At 40.5% G+C, this 22,514-nt stretch overlaps 2 protein-coding genes and 1 pseudogene across 3 annotated transcripts in view; 1 reads left to right on the top strand and 2 right to left on the bottom strand.

Annotated features, from left to right (window-relative positions):
* Positions 1-22,514, bottom strand: part of LOC119520029 (immunity-related GTPase family M protein 1-like) — a 379,546-nt gene that overhangs the window by 268,773 nt on the left and 88,259 nt on the right. The window lies entirely within an intron of this gene.
* Positions 1-22,514, top strand: part of LOC119520033 (T-cell-specific guanine nucleotide triphosphate-binding protein 2-like) — a 51,777-nt gene that overhangs the window by 26,443 nt on the left and 2,820 nt on the right. The window lies entirely within an intron of this gene.
* On the bottom strand, positions 13,840-14,618 carry LOC119519694 (annotated as a pseudogene).

Genomic DNA, 22,514 nt, shown 5'->3' with positions numbered 1-22,514 from the left:
AAACTGGGTTAATAGTAAAGATTTGATCTTAAAATAAAGTATTTTTGTGTTTCTTCTGCCAAAAAATTCTCAAATCAAAAAAGAAATCTCATATGTCAAAAAATTCTCAAATCCTCCCTTGAAATAGTAGAATAACATTTTAAGCTAATATTTTATTAGAGATGTTGTAGGTTTACAGAAATATACAGAAAATAATGAGTCTTCATATACCCCACTTATATACCCAGTTTTCTTTATCATCAACATGTTGGATTAGTGTTGACTTTGCTACAATTGGTGAAAGGATATTATAATTGTATTAAAACCTTTAGTGAATATTTTGCATTATGGTACACTTTTTGTGTTGCAGAATCATACAAAGAAGCTCTGTACCAATTAAGCATTAATTCCCCATTCCCAACCCCACTCTACACCTGCTAACCTATATTCCAGTTTTTGATTCTATGAACTAGCCTATCCTCATCATTTCGTATCACTGAGATGATAAAACATGTATACTTTTGTCCCTGGTTTACTTCATCCAGCATAATGGCTTCAGGGTTCCTCCATGTTGCATGACTCAGAACTTTATTCTTTCTGTGGCTGAATAATATTCCTTTGTATTTATATCCCACTAATTGTTTAGTCATTCATCTCTTGATGGACACGTGGGTTGCTCCCATCTTTTGGTAATTGTGAAACACTGCTGCTAAGAACATCAGTTTACATATGTCTGTTTGAACCTCAGCTTTCAATTATTTAGGGTATGTACCTAAAAGTGGGATTGTCAGGTTATGTGACTATTCTTTACTGAGAAATCACCATATTGTTTCCATAGCAGCTACAGAATTTATATTCCCATCAACAATGAATGGTTGGTTTTAATTCTCCACATACTCTGCAACACTTATTTTCTATTTACTTCAAGTAGCCATTCCAAAGGGTAAGGAATGGAATCTCATTGTGGTTTTGATTTGCAGTTCCCTAATAGCTAATTATTTTGAGTCTCTTCTGTTGTTCTTTTTAAGAAAGTTATGGGATTACAGAACAATCATGCATAAATTAAAGGGTTCCCATTACCGCCCCAAAATCAACACCTTGCATTCGTGTGGATCACTTGTTACAAGTGAAAATGACAGATTTTTAAGTATATTATTAATTAAAGTCCATGGTTTAAATTTGGGTTCACTGTGTAGTGGAGTTTCATGGATATATTTCAAAATTTTTATTCTGTTACCGTATATACAACCTAACATTTCCCCCTTTAATCGTATTTAGATACATATATTTCAGTGCTGTTCACTGTATTCAAAATGTTGTGCTCCTGCAGAGTAATATCTCTTACGTATATAGCTGCAAAAATGTTCAAAAAATACAAGCAAACCGAATCCAACAGCATATTAAAAGAATAATACACCATGATCAAGTGGTATTTATTCCTGCTATCCAAGGTTGGTTCAACATAAGAAAATCAATTAATGTAATGCAACACATTGACAGAATGAAGGAAAAAATACTTGTGATCTCAATTGATCGCAAAAGTGCATTTGTCAGAATACAGCATCTTTTCTTGATAAAACTACATAGAGCACTAGAACAGAAGGAAATTTTCACAACATGACAAAGGGTATATATGAAAAGCCCGCATCTAATATCCTTCTTAACGGTGAAGACTGAAAATTTCCCCACCAAGATCAGAAACAAAACAAGGATGTCCACTCTCACCACTGTTATTCAATGTTTTACTGGAAGTTCTTGCCAGGGAAATTAGGCAAGAAAAAGATAAAAATCTTCCAAAAAGGCAAGGAAGAAGTAGTACTTTCTCTATTTGCAGATGATATGATTGTATGTAGAGAAAATCCTGAAAAATTCACAACAAAGCTCACAGAGCTAAACCATAAATCAGAACATTTGAGAAACTTTTCATGTGATTTTTAGCCATTTGTATATATTCTTTGTAGAAATGTCTATCCATGTCTTTTGCCCATTTGTTCTTGGACTGTTTGTCTTTTTCTTGTTGAATTGTATGAATTATTATATTTTCTAGACATTAAACTCTTATTGGATATGTGGTTTCAAATATTTTCTCCAATTATATAGGTCATGTTTCACTTTCATAATGAATTTCTCTAGTGCACAAAATTTTAAATTTTGATAAAGTCAATTTATCCATTTTCCCTTTTGTTTTCATTCTTTTCATGTAAATTCTAAGAAACCATTGCCTATCACAAAATCTTCAATATACTTCCCTATGATTTCTCTGAGAAGTGTATGGTTTTTGTTGTTTACTTTGGTTCTTGAACCATTTTGAGTTTTTTTTTTTTTTAATATGGTGAGAGGTAGGGTTCCACTTTCTTTCTTTTGCATATGGAGGTCCAGTTTTCCCAGAACCATTAGGTAAAACTGTTAGTTTTTCCTAACTAAGTGCACAAGGCATCTTAGTTGAAAATCAGTTTGCCAGAAGTTTAAAATGAACTTTGTCACAGATTTTATTTTTATTCATTAATGCAGGGTCGTGGTAATGCTAGAGTCATTTGAGGGAAAAAATCCTGGAGACAAGACAGTAAGGTTGAGTACAAAATTGCTTTCTGTCCTATCAGCAATGAACCATGATCTTTGTCCTTATCTTTTCTATTGCATGGAAGGTAAATCATAGTTCCTTATCAGTTTACAAATAAACTGCCTGGTCCCTAATTTACTCTGTAAACAGGGTTATGTTATCTGCCCCCACATCCAGAGGTCAGATGGACTTAGGCAGGCACATTAGACAGTGATCTAGCATGGCATAAGAGCATGTAATCATCACATTTGCATTTTTTCATGTTTTGGATAAATGCTTAGTAGTTTATTTAAAATAAAAAACAATAAATGGTGGAAAATTTAATTTTCTCATCAACTTTGTGATAACCCCACTAAGTGACCTCATGAGCTTACCATAATCAGTATCACAACAGTATATAAACTGTGCAAATTATCTTGCACATCAGGAAAATTCCTGAAATCCGTCTTCTTTTTCCTCATTTCTAGCTGTATAACTAAAAGCAACAGCTGTATTTATAGCATGCTTGCTTTAAAACGAACAATGTACAACCCCATTTATCTGTAATTGGATCATCTTGCTATATGAATTTCAAGATTGTGGGATCTAATTTATTTTAACATAAGCCTTAATCTGCATCAGATCTCATCTCCTCTGATGGGCTCTCTGAGGAGAAGTAAAATCACCACCACAAATTGTGATCAACTAGCAAATAAATCAATTGAGAACCAAAATTTCACCTTTATTACTTCTAAGAATTAAATATAGCAGCAGTTTCTTTCCTTCTTCTGCTCTTGACTCTGATTTTACCTGATTGAATTGTGGTGTAGATGATATTCTGGGAAATCTGAGGTTGGATTGTTAGAAGACTTGCAGCCTCCTACTGGGTCTCTTACATCAGTGTCTCTAGGAGCCCTGAAGTGTAGGTAAGTGTTTGGGAAAGGCCAGAGGTAGGTGCTCCGGTGGACAGTAGAAGCTGGGTCTAGTCTTTCCACTGTTCCCACCAAAGCCTGTGAGTGAAGATACCTCTACCCTCTAGATTAGACCTTTGCCAGCTGGATCTCTGGGAAACCCATATGATGCTGCCTTGAACAGAATTCCTGACCCAAGAAATGATGAGAAACAGTGAAATGGTTGTTGTTTTAAGCCATCAAGCTTTGTGGTAGTTTGTTTTGCAGAAGTAGACAAATTGAAATGGTTGTCAACATGTGCTGGGTTATAGGATGTAAGCTCATGTGAGAACCAAAAGCAATTTGCTAACCTGATGACCCTTTCCCTAATTGGAGGATTCCGCTTAAGGTAAGCTGTGTCCCGACAGGCAGGCATGTTCACCCAGATCACTGCCTTTCATTGGTCTGAGTGAAGTAGGAATAAGAAAGAAAAAGAATGAGTCCTCCAAATGCAAGTTCTTTGATTGATCAGCTTCTCCCAGTAGAAAAATATGAACTGGTGGCCATCACCTACCATATACCTCCGTGGAGGGAGAAAGGAGTGGGGTGGGAGCCTTGGGGCAGGTGCATGATGGAAAGTAGCACTTCATGGAGCTAGAAGCTTCGGAGAAAGTCCTCACACTCTCAGATGACCCATCACTGCTACCCTGTTTATTCAGGACGCGTCTGGCGTTGATGGTCCAACCTGAACCTGGTGGCCTGGGGAGTGCCATGTTTTTACTACCTTCTGAAAGTTTCCTTTTAGTCCAAGCCGTTTACTGTTTTATTTTAATAATCACACTTTACATTTCCAATAGCTTTATCTTTCCCTCCTAATGGGCCTTTATTTACAGCCTCCAGCTCTTTGATGTGTGCAGTAGTCAATCAAGTAATATTTACTCAGTGGCTGCTGTCTGTCAGGCATTTATATAGGTCTCAGGATGTAGTAGGAATTTTGTTTCTCTCTGAAGATGCAAAACATAATGGGGGGGGAGGCGGGGCAAGATGGCAGACTGGTGAGCTGTATGTTTTAGTTACTCCTCCAGGAAAGTAGGTAAAAAGCCAGGAACTGCGTGGACTGGACACCACAGAGCAATCTGTCTTTGGGCATACTTCATACAACACTCATGAAAACGTGGAACTGCTGAGATCAGCGAAAGCTGTAAGTATTTGCGGCCAAGGGACCCGCGCCCCTCCCTGCCAGGCTCAGTCCCGGGGGAGGAGGGGCTGTCAGCTCCAGGAAGGAGAAGGGAGAATTGCAGTGGCTGCTCTTATCGGAAACTCATTCTACTGATTCAAACTCCAACCATAGATAGACTGAGGCCAGACACCAGAGACTCTGAGAGCAGCCAGCCCAGCAGAGAGGAGACAGGCATAGAAAAAAAACAACACGAAAAACTCCAAAATAAAAGCAGAGGATTTTTGGAGTTCTGGTGAACACAGAAAGGGGAAGGGCGGAGATCAGGCCTTGAGGCGCATATGCAAATCCCGAAGCAAGGCTGATCTCTCTGCCCTGTGCACCTTTCCTTAATGGCCCTGGTTGCTTTGTCTATTAGCATTTCAATAACCCATTAGATCTCTGAGGAGGGCCGTGTTTTTTTTTTTTTTTTTTTTTTTTTTTTTTTTTTTTTTTTAAATCCTTTTTGCTTTTTCTAAAACAATTACTCTAAGAAGCTCAATACAGAAAGCTTCAAAGAATTGAAATTTGGGCACGTCAAGTCAAGAGCAGAACTAAGAGAGCTCTGAGACAAAAGGCAATAATCCAGTGGCTGAGAAAATTCACTAAACAACACAACTTCCCAAGAAAAGGGGGGTGTCCGCTCGCAGCCACCATCCTGGTGGACAGGAAACACTCCTGCCCATCGCCAGCCCCATAGCCCAGAGCTGCCCCAGACAACCCAGTGTGACGGAAGTGCTTCAAATAACAGGCACACACCACAAAACTGGGCGTGGACATTAGCCTTCTCTGCAACCTCAGCTGAATGTCCCAGAGCTGGGAAGGGGGAGCAGTGTGAATTAACAGAGCCCCATTCAGCCATCATTTGAGCAGACTGGGAGCCTCCCAACACAGCCCAGCAGCCCAGAACTGCCCTGGGGGGACGGCACTCACCTGTGACATAGCACAGTCATCCCTCAAGAGAGGACCCGGGGTGCACAGCCTGGAAGAGGGGCCCACTTGCAAGTCTCAGGAGCCATACGCCAATACCAAAGACTTGTGGGTCAGTGGCAGAGACAAACTGTGGCAGGACTGAACTGAAGGATTAGACTATTGCAGTAGCTTTAAAACTCTAGGATCATCAGGGAGATTTGATTGTTAGGGCCACCCCCCCTCCCCAACTGCCCAGAAACACGCCCCACATACAGGGCAGGCAACACCAACTACACACGCAAGCTTGGGACACCAATTGGGCCCCACAAGACTCACTCCCCCACTCACCAAAAAGGCTAAGCAGGGGAGATCTGGCTTGTGGAGAACAGGTGGCTCGTGGACGCCACCTGCTGGTTAGTTAGAGAAAGTGTACTCCACGAAGCTGTAGATCTGATAAATTAGAGATAAGGACTTCAACTGGTCTACAAACCCTAAAAGAACCCTATCAAGGTCAGCAAATGCCACGAGGCCAAAAACAACAGAAAATTATAAAGCATATGAAAAAACCAGACGATATGGATAACCCAAGCCCAAGCACCCAAATCAAAAGACCAGAAGAGACACACCTAGAGCAGCTACTCAAAGAACTAAAGATGAACAATGAGACCCTAGTACGGGATATGAAGGAAATCAAGAAGACCCTAGAAGAGCATAAAGAAGACATTGCAAGACTAAGTAAAAAAATGGATGATCTTATGGAAATTAAAGAAACTGTTGACCAAATTAAAAAGATTCTGGACACTCATAGTACAAGACTAGAGGAAGTTGAACAACGAATCAGTGACCTGGAAGATGACAGAATGGAAAATGAAAGCATAAAAGAAAGAATGGGGAAAAAAATTGAAAAACTCGAAATGGACCTCAGGGATATGATAGATAATATGAAACGTCCGAATATAAGACTCATTGGTGTCCCAGAAGGGGAAGAAAAGGGTAAAGGTCTAGGAAGAGTATTCAAAGAAATTGTTGGGGAAAACTTCCCAAATCTTCTAAACAACATAAATACACAAATCATAAATGCTCAGCGAACTCCAAATAGAATAAATCCAAAAAAACCCACTCCGAGACATATACTGATCACACTGTCAAACATAGAAGAGAAGGAGCAAGTTCTGAAAGCAGCAAGAGAAAAGCAATTCACCACATACAAAGGAAACAGCATAAGACTAAGTAGTGACTACTCAGCAGCCACCATGGAGGCGAGAAGGCAGTGGCATGATATATTTAAAATTCTGAGTGAGAGGAATTTCCAGCCAAGAATACTTTATCCAGCAAAGCTCTCCTTCAAATTTGAGGGAGAGCTTAAATGTTTCACAGACAAAGAAATGCTGAGAGAATTTGCTAACAAGAGACCTGCCCTACTGGAGATACTAAAGGGAGCCCTACAGACAGAGAAACAAAGACAGGACAGAGAGACTTGGAGAAAGGTTCAGTACTAAAGAGATTCGGTATGGGTACAATAAAGGATATTAATAGAGAGAGGGAAAAATATGGCAAACATAATCCAAAGGATAAGATGGCCGATTCAAGAAATGCCTTCACGGTTTTAACGTTGAATGTAAATGGATTAAACTCCCCAATTAAAAGATATAGATTCGCAGAATGGATCAAAAAAAATGAACCATCAATATGTTGCATACAAGAGACTCATCTTAGACACAGGGACACAAAGAAACTGAAAGTGAAAGGATGGAAAAAAATATTTCATGCAAGCTACAGCCAAAAGAAAGCAGGTGTAGCAATATTAATCTCAGATAAAATAGACTTCAAATGCAGGGATGTTTTGAGAGACAAAGAAGGCCACTACATACTAATAAAAGGGGCAATTCAGCAAGAAGAAATAACAATCGTAAATGTCTATGCACCCAATCAAGGTGCCACAAAATACATGAGAGAAACATTGACAAAACTAAAGGAGGCAATTGATGTTTCCACAATAATTGTGGGAGACTTCAACACATCACTCTCTCCTATAGATAGATCAACCAGACAGAAGACCAATAAGGAAATTGAAAACCTAAACAATCTGATAAATGAATTAGATTTAACAGACATCTACAGGACATTACATCCCAAATCAACAGGATACACATACTTTTCTAGTGCTCATGGAACTTTCTCCAGAATAGATCATATGCTGGGACATAAAACAAGCCTCAATAAATTTAAAAAGATTGAAATTATTCAAAGCACATTCTCTGACCACAATGGAATACAATTAGAAGTCAATAACCATCAGAGACTTAGAAAATTCACAAATACCTGGAGGTTAAACAACACACTCCTAAACAATCAGTGGGTTAAAGAAGAAATAGCAAGAGAAATTGCTAAATATATAGAGATGAATGAAAATGAGAACACAACATACCAAAACCTATGGGATGCAGCAAAAGCAGTGCTAAGGGGGAAATTTATAGCACTAAACGCATATATTAAAAAGGAAGAAAGAGCCAAAATCAAAGAACTAATGGATCAACTGAAGAAGCTAGAAAATGAACAGCAAACCAATCCTAAACCAAGTACAAGAAAACAAATAACAAGGATTAAAGCATAAATAAATGACATAGAGAACAAAAAAACTATAGAAAGGATAAATATCACCAAAAGTTGGTTCTTTGAGAAGATCAACAAGATTGACAAGCCCCTAGCTAGACTGACAAAATCAAAAAGAGAGAAGACCCATATAAACAAAATAATGAATGAAAAAGGTGACATAACTGCAGATCCTGAAGAAATTAAAAAAATTATAAGAGGATATTATGAACAACTCTATGGCAACAAACTGGATAATGTAGAAGAAATGGACAATTTCCTGGAAACATATGAACAACCTAGACTGACCAGAGAAGAAATAGAAGACCTCAACCAACCCATCACAAGCAAAGAGATCCAATCAGTCATCAAAAATCTTCCCACAAATAAATGCCCAGGGCCAGATGGCTTCACAGGGGAATTCTACCAAACTTTCCAGAAAGAACTGACACCAATCTTACTCAAACTCTTTCAAAACATTGAAAAAAAATGGAACACTACCTAACTCATTTTATGAAGCTAACATCAATCTAATACCAAAACCAGGCAAAGATGCTACAAAAAAGGAAAACTACCGGCCAATCTCCCTAATGAATATAGATGCAAAAATCCTCAACAAAATACTTGCAAATCGAATCCAAAGACACATTAAAAAAATCATACACCATGACCAAGTGGGGTTCATTCCAGGCATGCAAGGATGGTTCAACATAAGAAAAACAATCAATGTATTACAACACATTAAAAACTCGAAAGGGAAAAATCAATTGATCATCTCAATAGATGCTGAAAAAACATTTGACAAAATCCAACATCCGTTTTTGATAAAAACACTTCAAAAGGTAGGAATTGAAGGAAACTTCCTCAACATGATAAAGAGCATATATGAAAAACCCACAGCCAGCATAGTACTCAATGGTGAGAGACTGAAAGCCTTCCCTCTAAGATCAGGAACAAGACAAGGATGCCCGCTGTCACCACTGTTATTCAACATTGTGCTGGAAGGGCTAGCCAGGGCAATCCGGCAAGACAAAGAAATAAAAGGCATCCAAATTGGAAAAGAAGAAGTAAAACTGTCATTGTTTGCAGATGATATGATCTTATATCTAGAAAACCCTGAGAAATCAACGATACACCTACTAGAGCTAATAAACAAATTTAGCAAAGTAGCGGGATACAAGATTAATGCACATAAGTCAGTAATGTTTCTATATGCTAGAAATGAACAAACTGAAGAGACACTCAAGAAAAAGATACCATTTTCAATAGCAACTAAAAAAATCAAGTACCTAGGAATAAACTTAACCAAAGATGTAAAAGACCTATACAAAGAAAACTACATAACTCTACTAAAAGAAATAGAAGGGGACCTTAAAAGATGGAAAAATATTCCATGTTCATGGATAGGAAGGCTAAATGTCATTAAGATGTCAATTCTACCCAAACTCATCTACAGATTCAATGCAATCCCAATCAAAATTCCAACAACCTACTTTGCAGACTTGGAAAAGCTAGTTATCAAATTTATTTGGAAAGGGAAGATGCCTCGAATTGCTAAAGACACTCTAAAAAAGAAAAACGAAGTGGGAGGACTTACACTCCCTGACTTTGAAGCCTATTATAAAGCCACAGTTGCCAAAACAGCATGGTACTGGCACAAAGATAGACATATAGATCAATGGAATCGAATTGAGAATTCAGAGATAGACCCTCAGATCTATGGCCGACTGATCTTTGATAAGGCCCCCAAAGTCACCGAACTGAGCCATAATGGTCTTTTCAACAAATGGGGCTGGGAGAGTTGGATATCCATATCCAAAAGAATGAAAGAGGACCCCTACCTCACCCCCTACACAAAAATTAACTCAAAATGGACCAAAGATCTCAATATAAAAGAAAGTACCATAAAACTACTAGAAGATAATGTAGGAAATCATCTTCAAGACCTTGTATTAGGAGGCCACTTCCTAGACTTTTCACCCAAAGCACAAGCAACAAAAGAGAAAATAGATAAATGGGAACTCCTCAAGCTTAAAAGTTTCTGCACCTCAAAGGAATTTCTCAAAAAGGTAAAGAGGCAGCCAACTCAATGGGAAAAAATTTTTGGAAACCATGTATCTGACAAAAGACTGATATCTTGCATATACAAAGAAATCCTACAACTCAATGACAATAGTACAGACAGCCCAATTATAAAATGGGCAAAAGATATGAAAAGACAGTTCTCTGAAGAGGAAATACAAATGGCCAAGAAACACATGAAAAAATGTTCAGCTTCACTAGCTATTAGAGAGATGCAAATTAAGACCACAATGAGATACCATCTAACACCAGTTAGAATGGCTGCCATTAAACAAACAGGAAACTACAAATGCTGGAGGGGATGTGGAGAAATTGGAACTCTTATTCATTGTTGGTGGGACTGTATAATGGTTCAGCCACTCTGGAAGTCAGTCTGGCAGTTCCTTAGAAAACTAGAGATAGAGCTACCATTCGATCCAGCGATTGCACTTCTCGGGATATACCCGGAAGATCGGAAAGCAGTGACACGAACAGATATCTGCACGCCAATGTTCATAGCAGCATTATTCACAATTGCCAAGAGATGGAAACAACCCAAATGTCCTTCAACAGATGAGTGGATAAATAAAATGTGGTATAAACACACGATGGAATACTACGCGGCAGTAAGAAGGAACGATCTGGTGAAACATATGACAACATGGATGAACCTTGAAGACATAATGCTGAGCGAAATAAGCCAGGCACAAAAAGAGAAATATTATATGCTACCACTAATGTGAACTTTGAAAAATGTAAAACAAATGGTTTATAATGTAGAATGTAGGGGAACTAGCAGTAGAGAGCAATTAAGGAAGGGGGAACAATAATCCAAGAAGAACAGATAAGCTATTTAACGTTCTGGGGATGCCCAGAAATGACTATGGTCTGTTAATTTCTGATGGATGTAGTAGGAACAAGTTCACTGAAATGTTGCTATAGTATGTAACTTTCTTGGGGTAAAGTAGGAACATGTTGGAAGTTAAGCAGTTATCTTAGGTTAGTTGTCTTTTTCTTACTCCCTTGCTATTGTCTCTTTGAAATGTTCTTTTATTGTATGTTTGTTTTCTTTTTAACTTTTTTTTTCATACAGTTGATTTGAAAAAAGAAGGGAAAGTTAAAAAAAAAAAAAAAAGGAAAAAGACAAACAAGGAAAAAAAAAAAAAAATAAGATGTAGTGCCCCCTTGAGGAGCCTGTGGAGAATGCAGGGGTATTCGCCTACCCCACCTCCATGGTTGCTAACATGACCACAGACATAGGGGACTGGTGGTTTGATGGGTTGAGCCCTCTACCATAAGTTTTACCCTTGGGAAGACGGTTGCTGCAAAGGAGAGGCTAGGCCTCCCTGTATTTGTGCCTAAGAGTCTCCTCCTGAATGCCTCTTTGTTGCTCAGATGTGGCCCTCTCTCTCTAGCTAAGCCAACTTGAAAGGTGAAATCACTGCCCTCCCCCCTACGTGGGATCAGACACCCAGGGAAGTGAATCTCCCTGGCAACGTGGAATATGACTCCCGGGGAGGAATGTAGACCCGGCATCGTGGGATGGAGAACATCTTCTTGACCAAAAGGGGGATGTGAAAGGAAATGAAATAAGCTTCAGTGGCAGAGAGATTCCAAAACGAGCCGAGAGATCACTCTGGTGGGCACTCTTACGCACACTTTAGACAACCTTTTTTAGGTTCTAAAGAATTGGGGTAGCTGGTGGTGGATACCTGAAACTATTAAACTACAACCCAGAACCCATGAATCTCGAAGACAGTTGTATAAAAATGTAGCTTATGAGGGGTGACAGTGGGATTGGGAATGCCATAAGGACCAAACTCCACTTTGTCTAGTTTATGGATCGATGTGTACAAAAGTAGGGGAAGCAAACAAACAGACAAAGGTACCTAGTGTTCTTTTTTACTTCAATTGCTCTTTTTCACTCTAATTATTATTCTTGTTATTTTTGTGTGTGTGCTAATGAAGGTGTCAGGGATTGATTTAGGTGATGAATGTACAACTATGTAATGGTACTGTAAACAATCGAAAGTACAATTTGTTTTGTATGACTGCGTGGTATGTGAATATATCTCAATAAAATGATGATTAAAAAAAAAAAAAAAAAAACATAATGGGATATTTTCTACTCTCCCATTTCCTTCTATTTTCTCTGTTATCTCTGAGTAGTACTGTAGAAGTCTGTGTCACTGCCACAGTAAATATTAGGTTTGTAATCACTGTGATCCTTGACTGTGTTTTCATATATGAGTGCATGTGTTGTGTCTGTACATATACATCTGTTTATGTATATATGTGCATTTGTATACATATACATGCACATATATATGTGTGTTCTTATATATACATAAATAGCTGTTTTAAAGTCTAAAAAAATACAAATTAGTAGCAGTAGTCCTAGTATGACTTTAGAGTTTAAATAGTAAATGGTGTGGGAGTGTCAGAGGAGCCCAGTACCCACCCGTGAAGTCCATTCAGACAAAGGTATAAATCCAAGGGCCTTAGACAGCAGCTCACAGAGAACTTAAAGAACATGACTGAAGAGGCTTCTTTGAATGCAAATGTGTTCAAATATCATATTATCCACCTCAGAAAGGGCAGTCACAAGTACCAAACACATTGTACTCCACATATGAAGTACTCATGACAGGCAGGTCCTGTCCAGTTCTTAAATAATAACAGAAATATTAAAAGCAAGGATCCAAAATATCTGAACAATAAGAGATTTTAAGCTTGTTTGGAGAACAATGCATTCCCTTCCTTTGCTGCAATATCTAAAATAGAACAAATCAAAACAAAACTGTGCTCAGCTCAACAAATCCACTCCTAGTTCTGAACCCTTGAGGAAGTTGTATACAGATGCAGCAGAAGATATTTTCAAGGATGTTTATAACAGCAATTCTTGGAAGAGAGAGAGATAAAAGAAAGCACTATAAAGAACTCAAATCCAGATATCCATTGGTAACAAATGGACAAATAAAATGTATTATATTCACAAAATAGAAGGAACCGTAGCTCTATGTAAAACACACTTGAAATTTAGAAACAATTTGCACACTAAAAGCAACTTACCAGATGATGGCACTGAAAATAATTCCATTTTTCTAAAATACTGAAGTAAGCAAAATTAAAGGAAACTAAATAAGAAAGGAAGGGAAATGAGAAAAAATTATCTAGCTGTACTTTTAGAGGAAGTTGTTGAGGGACGGGCCATGGGGCACAGCATATGGGTTGATTCAGTGACACAGAAAACACTTGAATTCCTAATTTGGGAGGTGAGTTCACAGATATTTATTTTAGTGTTCTGCTTTAGTGCACACATGCACACACACACATATACACACACACCACACATCCTATTGTAGGTGTTGAATATATGTTACACTTAGAAAAAATAACAGAGGAAAATCTCCAAAACTGAACAAAGATGTAAGTGGTTATTTTAAAGAGCCTTGTGCATGCTGAGTAGGTAAATGGAAGTGAGTCTGGGGGATGAGAGATGAGAAGAAAAAAATTAGGAGAAAACCCAAAAGACTCAAATACAGAGGAAAGATGTTAGCTTTAAATAATAAAGGAATGGGAGAACTAGGAAAATAACTTTTATCCCATACTCCAGTCCAAGCTAATTTGGTCAATGAAATTGAGCAAAGCTAGGGAATGGAATGTATTATGGTGCTGGCACACAGAGAAGGGTCAAGGCTGGAGAAATATGGGGGATCACAAACCTGCTCCTTCTGGAGATTGTCCAGCATATTTTCTTTGGTTTCGTATTGGAGCTGACCCACCCTGAGGGCACTCATGCTGAGGTCCTGGAAAGTCTTGGTCCAAACGACAGAGAACTTCTTTCCCCTGCTCTCCATGGTGTTGGCAAGCCTCACAGTGTTCACGCTGGAGTGTTCAGATGAAGAGATCATACTGACTGAACTGCCTTTCCAGCAGGTAGTTCTCCAGGCTTTGGGTGGTAGACCCTGTGCCGGGCAGGTCCCACAACCATATTTGGAAAATGGGAGGATGAGTAGGAGGCACGAGTGAGGGTGGTTCTCACCACCCCAGTGGGAGCCGCGGCCTCCTCCTCGTGCCCGATGCCCCGCAGTGCGTTGATGAAGGAGGACATGCCATTGCCAGAGTCCCCCGTCACTGCGATGTTCACAGGTGTGCAGGACACTGTCCTCACAGTCTCCCTGACCACAGAGATCACCTCTGGCCACTTCCCAGCTGCCCAGGCCTTCTCAATGCTCAATGCCTCTGCCTCAGCTGGAATGTTCAAGCCCAAATGGTGTGGGCCACAGAGGGGAAGGACGCAGATAATGCAGTGTGAGGGGACACTGGGGACTCTGCCATAACTGTGGGCAGTTGGGTGACCGGCAGAGAACAGCAGGGGGTGAGGATGGCCAAGCGCACAGGGGGCCAAGAGAGTCTTACTGGGCATCCCAAGCCCAGGGTTTTAGATCCATGACCAAGCTGACAGCAAAGACATTTGCTTGAGAAACAAAGTGAGCCTTTTGAAAACAATGTGAAAGCTCTTTAAGCATTTAAATGGAGTCCTATATGATCCAGCAATTCCATTTCTATATATTTTCCCAGGAAAAGTGCAAACAAATATCCACAAAAAATCTTGTACTTTAAGGTTCATGGCAACATTATTCATAATAGCCCAAACTGGAAAAAAACCCATGTCCGTCAACTGATGAATGGATAAATGAAATGAAGTATAATCAAATGGTGGTATGTTACTTGGTAGTAGAAACAAAGGAAGTACTGAAACACATTAAAACATGGATGAACCTTGAAAACATGAGGCTAAGTGAAATAAGTGAGTCATGAAGGACCACAAGTTGTAATGTCCCATTTATATGAACAATCAAGAACAGGCAAATCCATAGAGACAGAAAGTGGATTGGTGGTTGCTTTGGGCAGTGGGTGGGAGGGTGTTAGGGGAATGGTAGGTGACAGCAGGTTATTAAAGATTTCTCTTGAGGTAACAAAAATGTTCTAGTTTTGATTGTGGTGCTGGTAGAACAACTTTCCACATATACTAAATGATATTGAATTATACACTTCGGACAGGTGAATTGTAGAGTGTGTAGATTACATCTCAGTAAAGCAGTTTTAAAAACGTAGCTAAAGCAGTCTATCAGGCCAGGTTCACATTCTTGTAGGATGAGGTCAGGGACCGTAAGCATGCTCTGCAATTCTTGTGCCAACAGTCAGCCCCACAGAGGAGAGTGGACTCCAGTGGACTCGAGCAGCAGAATGTCACGTCTGCTCAGCCCCAATCCACCTGGACTGGATAAGCAGGAGACTCTCTGAAATGCTCTGCAGGGCAGAGGGACACTGGTGTTAGCTTTCCACAGGAATAATTCATTTCTGACTCCATGAAGGACCTCATTGTTTGTTTTTTTGCCAAGTCACATAAATTTGTATTGCTTGAGGATTTTAATTTCCTCAATAAAATTTTTTCATGAAAATTTTAAATAATTATCACCAATTACTACCATACCTAATAAATTCTGTCCCTCATCTCCTTCAACATCTGTATCACAACAAGCTTTACAAAGAATCGCCTATGGATTTTTAGTTTCATATTTATATCGGTACGTTACTGTTTATTATTATTAACTACTACTAATATTAATCTCAAATCACTTTTTTAAAAGTAGGTTTCTCTTGTTGGATAAATCCTTTCCATTAGGGTTAAATCCCTTTGGGAGTTGAGACTGGAAATGCAGATTGGTTGGGATCACCTAGTGGATTCTAATCCAGTTGCTGCCTGCCCGACAGGCCTTCACAAACATAAACTACGAATGACTGCTGTGATACATTTTCATAAAAATTTCTGACTGTCTCCCCTGTGGATGAATGCAATTAAAATTTATTTTTAAATTCAGGACCACCTCTGAGTGAGGAGTTACCCTGTGGGCCCTCACTCAGCAATATGTGTTCTGGGAAGGGTTAAGAGACAGACCCACTGTTGTCTTCTCAGGAAGCTGCTCAAGACACTGGCTGTACACCAAATTTTCCCAGGTTTCTGCCCCAGAAGATGCCATGTCCCATCCATGGAACAATTTTCATGGCCACCTTTGGTCCTGCAGAGCAGCTCTTTGGCCCCCAACCACCTCCCTTTCACTCTCCAATGTGTGGGTCCTGCTTGCACCCCTCTCACCATGCCCCAGACTCCTCAGGATGCTGCTTCTCCAAGCAGGGAATGGGCCTTGGAGCCCCACGGAGCTTGAAGACCAGCTTGGCCCTGTGAACCATGAACAATTCCTGAGGACGCTGTTTCATGCTCCTTGCAGAGGGGAGAGGAACGTTACCCACCTCACAGGGCTCTGGCGAGGATTTCATGACATAATCCATGCAAATCTCTCTGCAGGGTTCACTGCAATCTCTCCATGAATGCTCTCTGGTTTTATTAAGACCTCTGAAGAAGACTTTCTTCTTTCTCTTCCTCTACCCTCTGACCTCTTACCACAGTGTGTCAAGGTCTCACTTCTGTGAGTCTGTCTGTGCTGGGTCCCTTGCGTGCATTATCTCATTTAACCTTCCCCCAAAACCAAATGAACAAGTAAATTATTATTTCTGGTTAATGATGACGAAAAGAGTCTTACAGATAATTTAGCCCCAAATTACCTAACTGATGTTGAGGGATCCAATTTGAACCCATCAGAGTGGTTCTGTGTTTCTGTCTAGGCGGAAGAAACAGACAAGTCTATTTAATACAGATTCTCCAACTCCTTGTACTGATTCTCACTGTATATGAAGGTGTTCCCTTTGGAGACATCTCTGTTCTGTTATTGACACAATCTTCCATATCTCCTGCTTGGATGATGATTCTATAATTTTGGGAGAGAATGGAAACCCCTGGCTTCTTTCTCTCACCACCCTCACACTAACACATTAAAAAAAAATACACTGAATTGCAATTATAAAGCACAAATTGCCCCCCCCCCGGCCACTATCCAAAACCTGTTTATGGGATTTAACAGTCATTAAGAGATGGAAATGCCTTAGAAAATTATCAGATTATCAGAAAAAAATATGCCAAGGGTCCAGAATGAGAGATCAGGGAAACACCGCCATCACTCATCCCCTCTGTATTGAGAACACAAGTCTTTGAGCCTGTGCCCACAGTAAGCCTTCAGGTTCCTGTGAAAAACTGTGGTGCCACAGGACAGCAAGGACAGTGCCTTACACCTGAAGGGAAGTGCAGGTTGCACTGAGCGAGGTGAGGGGCCAGCATGGTAGGGGGTGAGGCATGTAGGGCCAATGAGGGTTGGATGTGAGAGAATGAGTCCTGGGCTATTTCCAGGCTGGGGAACATTCTGGAATGGGCAGTGACCAACTGAAAGGGAGCTCTGTTGTGCCAGGGTCACCTTTTGGTCCTTCAGTCCAACTTTGTTTATCTTGGCCTCTTATCACTCAAGTTCAAATTCTGTGTTTGCAGCATTTGTGTCTCCACGCAGGATGGTTTCCCTTTCCTCCCAGGCAGAAATCTTGATTCTTGGACCCATTTGCTCAGGAAGGGGGACTCGGTTGTGGAGGAGGACTTGTCAAAGGAAGACCAGAGAGAGAGCAAGAGTTAGTGAAGGAGAGTCCAATTACCTGCATTTCTGTCTCACTCCTGCCCACCTCTCACCCTCTCTAGATAAAAGTCCTTTTCTAGAGCGGATGTCACACTTGGTGTGACTTAAAAAAAATCAGGGTTCAGTTTCTCTTCCTGGAAATGGCTGTGTTGTTGAGAAAGGAGGAAATGTGATCTGCCTTCACTTATCTATTCTCGTTAATACTTGGAGCTTTTCAGCAGGAGCCAGAGTCCCTCATTCCTCCTTGTTCTCTCACCCTAAGTGGTCAGCCCATCTATAAAAGTCTGGATGGAGCTAGGATAGTGTTAACATCTGGCAGATTTTAGTCACAGCCCGAGTGAGACAGACTTCAGCAGTTTCTGCTTCCTGCTCTCCCTGTTGTGACTATGTGAGCAAAGACAGCACTGGTAAAAGGGCAGGGACAAAACAACCAGGAGGGAGAGTTGCAGAACTCTGGACCTGAGTGAACACAGCATTTAGTCTTAGTGTTTGAGCAGATTCTTAATTGACCTAAGACTCCAGCACTCCTCTTCCTTGCAGAAATAGGTGAGAGACACGGACGTTGGAGGAGATCCACCTTTGGGGACTCCTCTGGGGACAGTGGGGCTGGATGTGGGGTAGGGTGGGTGGGCAGGTGATGCAGCCTTTAGAGCATGAGGGGCTTGTTGACTGGATGCCTTAAGCAGAGGCAGGAGGTTTTCAGACCACACAGAGCCTGTGTTTGAAGGTGCCATTTGTGAGGAAGCTTCACTGGGGCAGCCTAGCATTAGACAGCCCTCCTTGGAGTCAGGTCTGTGTGTTACCTGCTGATGTTTACCTGTTCCGAAGTTGTATGGAGTCATTTCTTCATGTGGGAATCACTTGCCCCAAAGTTCAATGTTCTCCCCCTTTTTAATAGCAACTCAGCACTTCCTGCTCCCCACACACAGCCTGGTGAGAGCAGGTCAGGTGTGAATCTCAGGCTTCTACCTACTGAGAGATTTGGGGCCCATGAGCCCCAGCTTGGGTCCCAGGATCTTTGGAAATAAAGCAGCAATGACTCTGTTGACAACTGTGGTGGGCACACTGAGAAAACCTCCTAGGTGCCCTGTCTCCTAGAGCCCCACGCAGGTCTTGCTTGCAAGGATCCCCACGTCTCACCATCACTTCCAGCACCTCTCGGGGCCCAGAAGACAGTTTCCAATGCTGTGGGCAGCCTCTCTGCTCTCCTTGATGTAGTGACAACAAGGAACATTTGTCAAAATAGAAGAAAGCATATGTTTATTAGATTTGAATTTTTGGAAACTGTGGTGGGGCAGAGTGGTGAGGTAAGAGCCAGATGCAGCGAATTGGAGAGGGGTGGGAAAGAAGAGACTTTGATGAGGATCTGGGGATGGAGAAGAGACAGGAGGGGCTTCCCTGGTGGGGAGGGTATGGCAGGGGAAGAACACAGAAAGCGGAGGGTGCAGTGGGCATCTGGTAGGTGAGAAAGGGCCCTGGACCTGGGCTGAGGTCCTGGATCCCCCTGATGCCATCTGGTGTCCAGAGCTGTTCTTTGATTTGTTTCTAATCCCCACTATCATAAAACATCATATTGATGATTGATGGTGCATTACATGAAGGCACCTTAGAAATTCTGAAGAATTTATTTATGCAAACTCCTAACATTATTCTGTTCCTCTAATGGGCTTATTTAAAGACACAAGGTAAAGTAGTCTCATCCAGCTCAAAGAGAAGATGAGGAGTGGTGGGAGGTCCAGGGCAGTGTGCTGTGCATCTGGGCCTCCCCCAGAAGGGAAATGCAGGAAAGAGTGACCACAAAGGATCCAAACTTCTCTCTTAGTTGGATCTCTTCCAACCTAGCTTCTATCGGTTATGGCCTCCTTTCTACTCCTTAGATGCACGTGTTGTTGGCATTTTGTTGTGTCCATGGGTGATTTGCAAACTAATTTTTAACCTGAATGATCTGAACATAGACCCACAGAACCACATTCCCACCAAAGGAATCAGATGCTTGTTGATCTTCTGTGCAGTACAGGGGATACTCAGTGAAGATGCACTGCAATCAGTGGGTGCTGGAAAAACACAGTTGCCCAGACCTGCCCCTATAGGAATTTTGATTCAGCCTCCCAAATTCTTGAGAGATTGAGAAAGAGAGAGACAGAGAAAGTAATGTTGATTCCTGGCCATCCAATTCTACTGCTTTGAGTTGAATGTTCTCCACAAGTTTCATCTGCTTTATTAAAGAAGGCAAAGGTTAGGAGAAAGGGGGCTATTCCCTAACAGAGACTTTAGGACAGGAGCAATGAAAGTCCTGTCAAGTGCATGGCTTGCTTCATTGCATGAACCAAAGCACAGGCTTATGCTTTCTCTTCAGTTATTGAAAAATATAAGAAGCATCCTCTATGCGTCAAGCACTAATGAGGTCCCTGGGGAAAAGGCTATTAAAATACAAATACAGTCACTATAGTCCTAGGCCTTAGGAAGCTAATGTTATACATAAGCAATGTTTCCTTAATGCGTTTTAAAAAAAAAAATGATAAAACTCCAGGATTTATCAACTTCAGTGGATTCAGGTTTTCCCAGGGTCAACTAATTATATATTTGTTTTTTTTTTCATATGTGGAGGAAAAGTAGGATGAGTTAATATATTTTTCCCCAAACAGATGACAAAAACTAAATTGGAACCACCTAATGCTGATAAAGTTATGGGAGACAGCCAATTCCATGTCATGCTGGGAAGTGCAAATTATGACAAATTTTGGAAGGCAACCTTATGTTTATTTTATTTTATTTTTTTAATTCATTTTTATTGAGATATATTCACATACCATGCAGTCATACAAAACAAAGTATGCATTCAGTTGTTTACAGTACCACTATATAGCTGTGCATTCATCACCAAAATTAATTTTTGACATTTTTATTACCACACACTCAAAAATAATAATAAAAATTAAAGTGAAAAAGAACACTAAAAGTAAAAAAGAACACTGGGTTCCTTTTTTTTTTTAACTCCCCCAGTTTTCTACTCATCTATCCATAAACTAGACAAAGGGGAGTGTGGTCCACATGGCTTTCCCAATCACATTGTCACCCCTCATAAGCTACATTTTTATACAATCATCTTCAAGATTCACGGGTTCTGGGTGGTAGTTTGATAGTTTCAGGTATTTACTGCTAGCTGTTCCAATTCATTAGAACCTAAAAAGGGTTGTCTATATTGTGCGTAAGAGTGCCCACCAGAGTGATCTCTCAGCTCCTTTGGAATCTCTCTGCCACTGAAGCTTATTTCATTTCCTTTCACATCCCCCTTTTGGTCAAGAAGATGTTCTCCATCCCACAATGCTGGGTCTACATTCCTCCCCGGGAGTCATATTCCATGTTGCTAGGGAGATTCACTCCCCTGGGTGTCTGATCCCACGTAGCGGGGAGGGCAGTGATTTCACCTGCCAAGTTGGCTTAGCTAGAGAGAGAGGGCCACATGTGAGCAACAAAGAGGCATTCGAGAGGAGGCTCTTAGGCACAATTATAGGGAGGCCTAGTCTCTCCTTTGCAGCAACAGTCTTCCCAAGGGCAAATCCTGTGGTAGAGGGCTGAGCCCATCAAACCACCAGTCCCCTATGTCTGTGAGCACATCAGCAACCATCGAGGTGGGGGAGCCCAACACCCTTGCATTCTCCACCAGCTTCTCAAGGGGGCTTTGCATATTTTTTTCATTTTTTTTTAATTAACTCTTTTTTTTTTTTAAGTCAACGATATCAAAAAAATTTAAGAAAATATACAATATAAAAAAAAAGTTTCAAACAAACCATAACAAGGGAGTAAGAAAAAGACAACTAACCTAAGATATCTGCTTTACTTCCAACATATTCCTACTCTACCCCAAGAAAATAACCTAATATAGCGTATGTTTATTTTAAAAAGTAAGTTGACAGGATTTATTAAATTTGATTTCACTGAATTCCACACATCTTTTCTTAAGTTATCCATCTCTGAGTCTCCAAATTTCTTATTATCATTTGTGGTTTACATGCAAATTTCAGAAGCACGTTTCAACTTTCCTAAGGGTATACTACACATTGCTTTCAACAGAAAAAACAAGAGTTGGGATGGTTAGGAAGTGAAGGTTGTGTCCGTGTGTGTGTGTGTGTGTGTGTGTGTGTGTGTGTGTGTGTGTGTGTGTCTATCACACAGAGGATCCTTTCTCTGCAGAGCTCAGCAATGGGTAGAGTTATGTAAGCTTAGAAATAGCTTTTCCGAGTGTGCAATAAGAGGGGTGATGGTCATACTCTGCATGCCTGTGTCTGGTGGGAAGTCTTGGGGAGACATTGAGCCTTACTTCCTGCCTGCAGAAAGGACAGAGAGGAACTCCTCATGGGAGAGGGGAATGCTGGGCTTTGCAGAACTGTGAAGCTTATGTCTGAAGGTGACTTTTTCATGAGAAAGTTGTAAGAAAATTTGGAATAAGCAAAAAGATGACTGGGTGTCCTGAATGGAAATTTATGCCTCGTTTAATGCATACTCTTCAGAGTTTTCTGAATCTAATCTTTCATTCCTTTGGAGCTATTTTACAACTATATACATTTTGATAACTGACAGTGATGCAAAATAGTTCATCATCATAAGCATGGAAATAAATATGTCTGTGGAGGTTCCATTGACTTTCCTCCTTCACCATGTAAGAACACAATTTTGCCTCTATTAGCACATTCATGTAAATACTACTAAGCTATTATTATGCCTGATCTTTGGGATTCTCC

Source organism: Choloepus didactylus, chromosome 24 (assembly GCF_015220235.1).
Source record: "Choloepus didactylus isolate mChoDid1 chromosome 24, mChoDid1.pri, whole genome shotgun sequence".
In the NCBI taxonomy this organism is placed as follows: domain Eukaryota; kingdom Metazoa; phylum Chordata; class Mammalia; order Pilosa; family Megalonychidae; genus Choloepus; species Choloepus didactylus.
Note: the sequence above shows the minus strand (reverse complement) of the source record. Positions and strands in the feature narration are given on the sequence as shown.